Source organism: Varanus komodoensis, unplaced genomic scaffold, assembly GCF_004798865.1.
Source record: "Varanus komodoensis strain SLA01 unplaced genomic scaffold, ASM479886v1 scaffold14_1, whole genome shotgun sequence".
In the NCBI taxonomy this organism is placed as follows: Eukaryota; Metazoa; Chordata; class Lepidosauria; order Squamata; family Varanidae; genus Varanus; species Varanus komodoensis.
In genome coordinates this window covers 15140443-15152500 of record NW_025335438.1, presented here as the reverse complement: position 1 = coordinate 15152500, position 12058 = coordinate 15140443, and the positions used below count along the sequence as shown (strand labels likewise).

At 39.8% G+C, this 12058-nt stretch overlaps 1 protein-coding gene across 10 annotated transcripts in view; it reads left to right on the top strand.

Annotated features, from left to right (window-relative positions):
* Nucleotides 1-12058, top strand: part of CHD7 (chromodomain helicase DNA binding protein 7) — a 199346-nt gene that overhangs the window by 31809 nt on the left and 155479 nt on the right. The window contains exon 1 of one of the 10 annotated variants that reach the window (XM_044423951.1): nt 9506-11021. The exons of the other annotated variants lie outside the window; for them this stretch is intronic. The gene's annotated coding sequence lies outside the window, so the exon portion shown is untranslated. Of the gene's footprint in view, nt 1-9505; nt 11022-12058 lie in introns of those variants that run through there. 10 annotated transcript variants of the gene reach the window in all.

Here is a 12058-nt window from a genome sequence, read left to right as displayed (position 1 = left end):
GTATGTTGAACTGTTCATTCTTATATTTTCTGTACAGGTGTATACAGGAAAGCCTGTGCACTGTACCTTTAGAACATTATTGAGCTAGATTCTGAACCAAACATTCCAAGGTTGACGCCTTTCTGGTCTATCTTGCATGCCCTAAGAGAAGGAAGTCATGCTTTATTTTCAAATGAAAGATTGCCACAGACTTGCAGTGGAAAAATGAGACTTGTGTGACTGCATAGATGGCCACACAAAGAACTACATTTGCAGGTATGCGACTTGTCCATCATGCAGATGCATACACGGGAGACTAGCAAAACTCATGTTGACACAACTTAAGAAATATTTGTCCTGAATTAAATTCTTCAAGCACACATTTATGCAATGTGCTTAGTGATGTATTGCAGCAGGCAACAAATACTAGCCTTAACATGGAAGTAGTTCATTTGTTTATTAGATTTATATACTGCCCCATTAGCCAAAAAGAATTATGTTACCATGAATAGTTAACATGAAACTATTCTAATGAATCATGGCTTTTCATGAAATGACTTGTGTAGTGGTGCGCACAACCCAAATGTTCCTGTGCTGTTTCCCCTTGCTGGTGCAACAAATACAGTGATGCCTCATAGTTTAAATGACTCTGACTTTAAATGATCCAGTGTTTGAAAGTTAAAAGTCAAGATAAAATTGCTCCACATTTTGAACCATGCTTCTAAGTTCAAACTGTGAGCAAAGTGAAAAAATGCAGTCACAGCAAAAATGTCATCAGTTGTATTCCCAAGTTGAAAAAAAAATATTGCATGAAAAGACACACTGCCATTAATCCCCCTCAAATACTCCCCCTCACTTCGAACCCATCATGCTTGCCACTTTCTGAAGCAGTTCTGGAAGTCCTCTTTCATATGTGTCCTTAGCTGTGCTGTTATAGCTGCCTCAATGTCCTGACTTGAATCAATTCATCTTGAATCGATGTGTCTTCTCTTGAATTAATTTGTCTTGAATTGATTCAGGATATCGAGTTAGCTGCAAGAGCATAAGAACGATGGGGTAAATGTGTTCAAAGTGAATGGGAGTATTTTGAGTGAAATTAATGGTAATGTGTCTTTTACTATAATAATTTCTTTTGAATTTAAACATTTACTGTATTTTTTCATCAAACCTCATATATAACCTCAAGCTTCATTTCGGGAGGCCATATTTATTGTTTAAGTTTACCAAAATGGGTATTGTTTAGGGTCTGGGAACAGATTATTTAATTGTCCATTATTTCTAATGGGGAAAATTGATTTGGACATCATATGGTTCAGAATTCCAACCGCCTCCTGAAACGAATTAATTTCAATGTATGAGACACCACTGTAGTTTAATTTTTGGGTTGTTCAAACTCTGGATGCTGGCTTTTAGTTCATTTTGCAAATCAGGATCTGTAAACCAAGAACAGGTTGTTTTGCAATCTTGGTTTCTAAAGGCAACAAGAAGCTGGAATTCCTAGATTAGGCAACATGCCATTAAGGATGATAGCAGAAGAGCAATGCAAAGCAAGACCAAGCAAGTGTGTGTATCAGCTCTTTCACAGTAAGCCAAGATTCTTCAGAATACTGTCAGGCCTTCCTGCGTGAAAGAGGCCACACTGTACATTCTACAGTGTACAATGAATAGCTGGAAAAAAATATAAAGCAGAAATGGCGTGTAATGGTGCTTCTTAGTTAATTGCTATAATGCTATTGACCAAACTTTTCAGTTAATTTCAGTGAAGAGCTTTTTGAGTCTTTTGTTAAATAATAAGAGGGTTTATTAATGTAGAGTGGTTGACTATGGTAGCACCAGTAGACACTGCCCCTTAGTCCCACCAATTCCATATTCCAGGAGATGCAGCTGCTTGAGCTTGTCTAATGAGAGCCAGTGTGGTGCAGTGGTTAAGTGCATAGGACTGGGACTCAGACAATCTGGGTTCTAGTCCCCGCTCAACCATGGAGCCAACTGGGTGACTTTGGGCCAGTCACAGACTCTCAGCCCAACCTACCTCACAGGGTTGTTGTTGTGGGGATAAGATGGAGGAGGAGATGTAAGCTGCCTTGAGCCCTTTGTAGGAAAAAAGGCAGGATATAAAGCGGAAAAAAAAAGTAATGTCAGTAGAATTTTGTGACATTATTAAAGCACTTGTATGATATTTCATAATGACTAAGTTCAGCTGTTTATCCAGTTTATTGAATTCTTGCACATTCTAATTATCTAGAAAATAGTTTTTCTCTTGATAAACAATTTCAGCTTTTGAGCCTTGTCCATTCAGAAAAAATAGGTTACCATGAAATCAGGGATGATTAATGGGAAGTACACAAAATGCACTTGCCCATGAAGGATTCCATGTGGATCAATTTAATTTAAATCATGATTTAAATCACTTCTCAGAACGACTTGATTTAATCATGCAATTCCCCTCCCCTAGAGGAGCACTCTAATTTGCAACAAACTTAATACATATTTAACACAACACAGAGTGACCAAAGTTCACAAAAAAGATATTTGTGAAGGTTCTGAAAGATGAACAATCTGTAGTTGAACAGGTAAATCATGAATATGTGGAGGTTTTTCTAGCCTTATTCTGTAAACCCATTTCAGAGAGACAATGAAACAGTTTATTTAAATAAAGCAAATATTGTATTGTGGGTCTCATGTAAACAGAAATAATACAATATTTATAAAATATGCTTTTTAATTAAAAATAGTTAAACATTCACACGTTTTCCAGATATTTTGAGATCAATAGTCCTCATCTTCTTTTTTCTACCTGCTCCTAATCCTGAAAAGAAAAACATACTTTTTCATGCTCTCTGTGACTCACTCATATGGGTTAATATGTCCACAGCATCCAGAAATTCTAGAATTAAACTGAACTCTTACAGGAGCCTCTTCTACCTTCTCTGCACATGCTCCAGGTGTGGCTCTCACTCTCTCATTATTTTCCACCATCATGACAACCAGCACTTTTGGAACACACTGTGCTTCACAGCCTTTATGTGCACACACACACTCTCTTCTCTCTTTTTCTTCCTTGTCATCTTCTGCTGTCTGAGGCACTGAAGAGAGTTTCTTTCCTATCTTCTCTCCTATCATTTCTGAGTGTTTCTCTCTATCCCTTCCATTTCTCAGGAGTACATAGTCTCCAAGGCCTTCTTTGAAAAGTCCTCCCACTGCAGCAGGGGACTCCTGTCATCTGATGGACACTTTTAGTACCTTCTATGCATCCAGGACACTTACAGAGAAGACTTTTGACTTCACTTCAAGGCCTTTACTAAACAGGCCAGAAGGGATAGGTTGGCATTCCTCTTTAAGCTCATCTTAGAGCAAGCCTTGAAGGCAGCAGACTCAGTCACACAAAACCATCCTTTCACAATGCTGAAGCAGCTGTTTGAAAGAGATTGCTTCCCTTTCCAACTGGCCTCATTGGAGGGCATGGCAGTCCAGCCTGACTCTGCAGTGGCATCTCCCATGTCCAGTATAATCACCTTTGACCATCTCCGTGGGCCAAAATCTTGAGACTGGCCCTTTGGTGCCTATGGTTGATAATGAGCAGTCAAACAGACCAAATCTCATTTATAATGTCCTGCACTAGTTGGGCTTTAGGGCCAAAAAGAACAATGCAATTTATTGGATCAAACCCAATATTGAACCACAGCCTTAAGTTCACAGTTAGCTGAACAACTCACAGGATGACCTTCAGTGCCTGGACTCCATTTTGAATGACTAATTCCCCTCAACATCTCTTCCTAGGAGCATACCACCCACCTTACTGTGAATTACTTTGCAGATGCCAGTTTCATTGGTACAACCAACCCTCTTGGCTATCATCAACCTCCTCAGATTTTCCGCTGATATTGATAGGACATGCCAAGATATAGCTACATTCGTTACTGTTACTACTGATCCCCACTGTATTTCTACAAAACTGTTCATCTCCTAGAAGCAATACTTCTACAAGGATACTGAGAACTCTTATTTACTACTTGTATTAAAAATCCCAGCTTTTTTCAGTGTTTTCTTTGGACACTGCAGTTGCAGACCAGATCTCTTATCCCTCTCAAGTGACATCAGACTTTACAATGAACAGATTCTGAGGATTTCTTAAATCCTTGAGATTAAGCTACCACCAGCTTCTTTTACCAACCTGGTATTTAACAGGGTTCAGGCTGACATTACACCACCATTTTGATCCCAATGTTGCTGACACTAATAAATGCAACAAAACAGTCTTGGAGAAAACCATTCTACCACCAACCACTTGCAAAATCAAGAATTTCTACAGGGGCTACTTCCAAGAGTTGAAGGCCAGAATAGAGAATCTCCTGTTTTATGGGGATAGATTTTTTAGTGTTTCTACAGATGACACCCCCAATTGGGTTCAAATAAGGCATCAACATGCAAGCTTGGAATTACCACCTAGTTCTCTACAGCTCCAGTCAATTGATCCTGACCGTATTTTTCATGCCTACCATGATGCCACTCCATTTTGGGTCTGAACAGAATGTTTGTGAGGGGTGGGGTCCAAAACCTGCTGCTCATTCCACTCCAAACAGTTTTTTTCAGTCCTAGTATGGTCAAGTCACTTATGACGGTAAGGGGATGCTAATGGCTCTCTAATCTACTTAGAGAATCCTGCTGACTATTGATTAGCAGAATATACATTTAATAATTAAATAAAATATTTAATAATAAAATGAGCAAATTAATGCAAGCTGCATCTTTGACTGCAATCACAGAGTCCCATACTGTTGGGAGCTAGGTTTCTACCTTCTTTCTTTCAAACGGACAATTGTTTGGCAAAATGTACTTCATTTTCAAAATGCAGCCAGCAAACTAATAGCCTACAGAGGAAGAGTGTCTGAACATGGACAGAACAGTTTTTTGGATCTCTTTGTTCACCACTTTGACCCAGAAAAGACCAAACTGGTCTCTAAACAGTGCCTAGCCAAATAAATTTTCATCTGGCTTGCTGGCTAGTTCACCTAACCTCTTCTTCAGATGTGTCACTCAACAAGGGCAGTACTCTCCTTGACTGTATCAGAGGGATATTAGTAATATTGTATTTTAATTTTTAATTATTTTTACATTTATAAGCTGCCAAACAATTCATTACAACTCCACACTACAGCCACTTAGACCGAACTGTCCAGTTCATCAAGCGTTGCTGTTTTCCAGCAGGCTATTCCCTCACTGAATTTTGCGTGACATTTATCTCCACTAATAAATCCTTATGTTGGCGACATACAGGTATGTGAGGGGGTGTCACATGGAGATGGGTAGAGACCTGTTCTCCCCTGCAGAGGAAGGCAGGACACGCTCCAATGGAGCAAAGCTCAGGGAGCCAAGGTTCCATTTGGATGCCAGGAAGCACTTCCTGACAGTCAGGACCCTGAGGGTGTGGAATGGGCTTCCACAAGAGGTTGTTGAGGCCCCATCGGTGCGGGTGTTCAAGGATAGGCTGGACATCCACATGGTGGGCATGTCATGAGTGGAGCCGGCTGGTGCCGGAGGTCAGACTAGATGGCCCAGGAGACCCCTTCTGAGTCACTCTGTTTCTTGTTTCTGTGTTGAGCTTTATAGTCACCCATATGTGTGAGTCACAGGACTGGAGGAGGAGGACATTGCTTAAATGTAACTGTAGTTCTTCAGACTCATACAGCACCCACCCTCCCCCCCCGCACTTCAGTATTTCACAGTTGCCTTTTCCTCCACTATGGTGGATTTGGAGCACATGCAGAGGAGGGGATGGGCCTCCCACCATTGCTCCATTTAGTTCTAGAATGTTCCAAATGCTGTTCTGAGGAGGCATATAAACCCATATGTGTCAGTTCATGGATGATCACTCAAAGACGTAGGTCAGCAACATGCCCTTTCCTTTTTTCCCAGATCCCAAATGTTTTCTCATTTGTCAATAACTGCTAGTTCTGTGCTGACAGAAGACACTACTGCGATGAAAAGCTGGATTAGTGACTTCCAGCAGTCACTAACTTCTTAAACTTAAAAACTTTATCAAACTTTTTTTGAATAGTGTATTCTTGGCTTTGATTTTTTAATATTACATTATGGTAGAATGATTAATGGATGTCCATTTATGTCATAGCCAACTGCTTTTCTTCAACTGTTAAGAACTGACCCAAGTACTGAGTATTGAGACTATATGCAGGCTGTGGAGGCAAAGCTGTGATGGTGCCATGGATTTTCCCCCCCAGTTATATTCACAAACTATCAGATCAAGCCAGTTCTTGATAGAATGTGCAAAACAGTCTGTTATTGGCCTGTAGAAGAATTAGCTTGGTTTCTCCCACTTTCTTCAGAACAACTGCTGCCTAGTGATTGTTTTGTGAGTATTTTGCATTTTCCACAACCTTGTCCTTTATTATGGGGCACTCAGATCTTTGGGTAAAAGGTGATCAAATGAGTACTGCTGTTCTATGTTACTAAGTTGGGATTCTGCTTTCTTTTGTTCTAAACCTGTTTTCATCTTTGTTGCATTTGCTGCATTATCTATGGCCAAGTTATGTACTAGACATTTAATTTTCTCACATTTTACTATAGTTTCTGTTGTTGCTATTTGTAGGTATTCTCTTGTCTGCATTTCCAGATGTATGTTTATCTAACCCTTTCTTAAGTTGTCACATGAGCACATATGTAGGACCATTGTGGATATTGTTCCAGCTACTTCAAGTCTCAAGCCAACAATTTCCCATTTTAGACTTTTTGAAAACAATTCGATTTCTTTCTCATAAGCTTTATGCAAAAAGTTTCCCGCAACATCTGCTCTGCTAGGTGGACTATATCCTGGTCATAATGACTGACCATGTTAAATGAAGTTTGTGTGTTCAGTCATTAGAAAAGGAGAGTTGGTCGCATATACAAATAGAACTATTTTTTCATTCATTATTTCTTACCCTGAACTATGGGTTCTTATCACAACTGGTCTATTACGGATTTTGGATGATGGAGAACTTCTTTTATACTGCAGGTGGTGTACTAAGCTTATATGACACCCATTATGCTACTGGAACATTGTCCTTGGCAGATAATTCTGAAATTGTAGAAGTTTGTAGTGTTGAAGGGGAATAATCAGCAGGCTGTTACATGCTGGGAATAGATTTCCCTAAGCAAAATAAAGCAATGGAACAGTTTTTACTATTGCTATTTATATTACTGCTCACAGCATACATTGATATTCAGTGCTGAAGGAGACACTGTAAGAGGAAGGTCTTCCTATTTCAGTCATTATTATTTTTTATCACAACTGCTTCAAAACTGAGAGAACCAGAAAGTTGCATCTCTTTTTACTCAGACATAGCAATTTGGTAATGTATCCTCTCAAATGCAGAAGCCAGGGAAGTTTGGCAGTCTTTGAGAAAGAAGTATGAAGTCAGAAAGTTGACTAACCTGAATATCCTGCATGTTTAGACTTTTTGCAGCTTTCTTCTGAGAAAGGAACACTTCTCAAACTGTTGTTTCATTTAGACAAACAGGCCTTGCATTTCTGCTACATTGTTTTTACATTTTCAGTGAGTGCTTATCTTATCCAAAGGGTAGCAACTTCACTAAGATATCTCCAAACAGAGCTAGTCTTATGGCCTGCTGCCAGCATAGATTTTCTCCTTTAGGGAGGGAGAATGGTATGGTAGACCCCAAACAAAGGAGACTATATTCAGAAGACCTCAAGATTTCTAAGGTATTCTGCTCACATTGTTTCAGTTTCATTTCTTTTGCCTGGACCTCCCTTAGTACATTTATCTCTAGGTTTCTTTTCTTTGCCCTGATTGCCTCCATTTCCAGTAATTTTCTGTTCACTGAAACTTTTCATCTTGGAAGTATGCACTTTCAGGGAGAGAGAGGAAAGCACTTGATGTTGTCTGCCAAAGTTGAGGAGGGACCATAGCTAGGGTTGCCATTGTAAAGGAATCAAGTCACTCAAGAAAGTGATTGAAAGCAATCTTGGAGATTTTAATAGGACTTTTAAGATTTTCCAACATTATATTATGTTTGAAGGGGGAAAAAACCTCTAGGATTGGAATAACTTCAGCCAGAGTTGGAAAATGCAGCTGATCACACTTCTAACATCTGTGCATTGTTGTTAACAAGTATGTATCTCTGAAGATACAAAGTTTGAGAATGGCAACATTTCCTGATAGTGTCTACTAGATTGTATACTTGGGGATAAAAGGATTAATCTAAATCAGGGGTCCTCAAACTTTTTCACCAGGGGGCCAGTTGAAAGGTGCCGGTGCTGGGCTCAGGCCAGAAAGGTGGTGCTGGCTGGGCACATGGGCTGGCGCAGGGACAGGGTGTGCGGGCGCTTGCGGGGAGGGGAGGCAAGGCAGGGGCAGGCACATGCTGCCATGCAGCAGCTTGCTTGCTTGGGGATCGTTTTCTTCGAAGGAGTCCAAAACGATCTCCTTGCGAGCAAGCCGCTGCCTCCCCGCGTGGTGGGGGCGAGCCGGGCGCGCATGCGGTGCATTAAAAACCTCTGAGGAGGGCCAGATAAGTGGCCATGGTGGGCTGAATCCGGCCCCTGGGTTGTACTTTGAGGACCCATGATCTAAATAATCTGTACAGAAGCATGTGGTACCCCATAACATTGGGGCCTAAAACCAAGACCCCCCTCTCTTCCCCCCATATGAGAAATGTATGTATAAATACATTGCCTCATAATACAGAACTAGATTTTATAATTCTTATACTTAATGAGATCTTTGAACTAGGCCACAGTTTTAGTTAGAACTTTGCTAATGCAAGGCTTTCTTTAAACAGATGTTGTTTAACAATAAAACTAAACTATCTTTATTATTCTGTTTCTTTCTTTAAAAATAATTGATTTGAGTTTACCCTGATCTAAAGAGATCCTTGTAGTTTGTTGGTTCAATTGTGCAACTAGAAAGGTGATAGCAATTTAATTAGATTGTAATTAGAGAAGAAATTTAAATTTTGTTAATGCAACTTCTATAAATGGTATTGGTATGGAATATGCATATTGCTAGACTTCATAAGTCCTCCTTGCCACAATAAATGTTTGCATGCATTCTATTTTGGAATGGCTCCTCCTGTGCTAAACAATGTATGTTATGGGTGCTCTGGCTTATATTATATTATTAATGCTAGTGGGCTGCCTCGGTCCCCTCTCTGGTGTGCCATCTCCTCCAGTCAAAATATGATAACATGCCTGGGTGGATTACTATATTCAAGTTTGTAAGCTTTATAGCAGTTGCATAATTTGAAAAGATTGAAAACAACAATGAAACCAACAACTTGTTGAACACAAACATCCTGATTGAAACTGGAATAAAACATCTGAAGTCCCAAATTACATATTTTAGCAATCCCACCTGTGATTATTTTCTGAAATTTGTGGAAGCAGATGCACTAGAAAACTGCAATCCTATAAAAATTAAATTTGAATGCTACTGAGTCTTAGGAAGTTTTACTTGGAGTAAGCCCTATGAAACACAGTAGCAAAGTTATATAATAGTACTTCATAAAGAAATATTGTTCACTAGTCTTTTATATGCAATTTTTAAAAGTATATAGTACATACTTGAAAATCTTCCTGAGTAACATTGCACTCTTAATATTTAAATGTTTAGGGTTTTGTCAAGTATATTCCATGGTGGATTATTTAAATGTGAATTATGCTTAACACTTCTGTTTTGCATGCCAGAAAATGAATGAAGCAGCAGTGCAATAGCAGCCAGAGCCCAGTGCAAAGCCTCCAGCTTACTGTTGTGACCTCTGCCCTTTTGTATCCTGAGACACTCAGCTTGTCTTTGTGCTCAGGTTTATTCGTGATGGATATGCTTCCCTCCCTATTGCATATGTGGTGCTCTTGCAGAGAGAACAGATAAATTATTTCCAGCTGCAGCCCTGCCAAGCTGGGGCAGTGAGTGGGGGGGGGTGGTTCACAGTGTGCACAAGAGGAGCTTGTTCGAGCAGAGGCCCTTCCATAACATGGTGAGGACAGGGAGCCATCTCAGGCTTCTACAGTGTGAAAAAAGTTGGCATGCAGTTAGCTTCTAAATGCAAGAGAGACAGGGCATTGCCAGGTGACTTAGATAACAAGTGATAATGCATGGAGCATACAAAAACCATAACTTATAACTAGAGTAGTAATTTGTGCTTTTTCATTGTCCATCATTTTGGCTCTTGGCCTCACCTCTTTATTCATCTGCTGGTTTGGTGTCGATGTTGTAAGACAATGTAATTGCTAGGAGATGTTGATGTTGGTTAAGGCAATATAGCTTTTCCTCTCTGTACATTCCATTGTATTCTGGTCATTTTGACATAGTGGTTTTATATTTATTGGACCAGTAGCTTGAAATAGATATAAAGTAATGTTTATTTGTTTCTCAGTTAGGGAAATATTTCAAATTCTCAAATATGTTACATTTTAGCAGATGTAGTTTAGTCTGAAAGTTTAGCACTCCTCCTAAAAGTTTTGACATAGCCTGTAATATCTCCTTTGCACACTTAGTAACTAGTGTTAAAAAAGGAATTATAATATTGTACTTACTTTGCAATCTGCGCTACCCTGAGAAGTTTTCTGACTCTATATAACAGTATGGTGAATTTACCATGCTTTTTCTAAACCATCTTATGTAATTAGGTATAAGGGTTACTGAACTGTATCATGAGCAGGTCTCTCTCTCCTCCTTTTCCTCCACAGCAGTCTCAGATGAAACTTCAGAAGCACAGATCTTTTATTAAAACTTAACAGATAGAACAGTATACATCAAAGTAGCATTCTCCTACAGTTGTGGAAGAATCCCCTGCCCATGCGAAGAGTTCAATCCAAACTAAAATTTCCCCTCCCTCCCTCCCTTTCAGAAAAGCTTCTGACTCTACTCAGGGTGGCTCTTGCTGCTTGAGGGCTAAATGACAGGAACACAGACACTATGTAATTGGGTCCACTCATTTGGCCTACCATCTCCTGACGGGATCAAGGAACTCTTTTTACCATTGCCTCCCGCTGCAGATCTGAAATGTCTTCCTCCTTTTCCAAGGTAGGCTAATTCTCATTATGTAGCCGAGAATCTTCCCTAGGTAATCTTGAAACTGCCAAGTAATGTGCCCAACTTTCTACTGCAACCTTCTCAGAATCAGATAAATCTGAATAGACTACAGTGTGTGAGAGCTTGAACCCCTCTCTGCAATCCTACAATCTATTTTAGAATGTTGGTATTTCTAATGTATATAATTTTAAAACTTTCCATTATACTTAACAAATTGAAACTTTTAAAAGATGAGTGAATAGTACTTTTTCTTGGATTCAAAAGGCAATATTTAGTTGTCTGTTCTCTGGAATTTATGAGTAGAGTCCTTAACTTTTGATTTGTCCTTTCTATGCAACTAGGTTCAGCCCAGCGGTCAAATGATACTTTCCTTGGGAGGTTCTGTCACTTATGCAGACCTACCCTGCCTAGCAACCAGGTAGCAGGGCTTATACACATTTCTGCTGCCTTCTTGTTGTTTCTTTCAAACTCCCCACACCCCCAACCCCAGTTAAGGGTGCTTCTGTTCTAGGCTTACTGCTGTAGAGGAGCCATTGGTAAAAGGGATGGACCTTATGGAAATTCAGGACAGCCCTTCATGTAGTTCTGGGTAAATGGGTGTCCTGAGTGGTGTGTGTTTACTGAAAACTCTGTACTGTATTATCTTCATCACCAGAGGCCTGAGTGGACAAGGAGAAAGCTACAGTATATCACAAAAGTGAATACACCCTTCACATTTTGTAAATATTATATCTTTTCATGTGACAATCCTGAAGAAATGACACTTGCTACAAGGTAAAGTAGTGAGTATATGGCTTGTATAACAGTGTAAATTTGCTGTCCCCTCAAAATAACTCAACACACAGCCATTAATGTCTAAACCGCTGGCAACAAAAGTGAGTACACCCCTAAGTGAAACTGTCCAAACTGGGCCCAAAGTGTCAATATTTTGTGTGGCCGCCATTATTTTCCAGCACTGCCTTAACCTTCTTGGGCATGGAGTTCACCAGAGCTTCTCAGGTTGCCACTGGAGTCCTCTTCCACTCCTC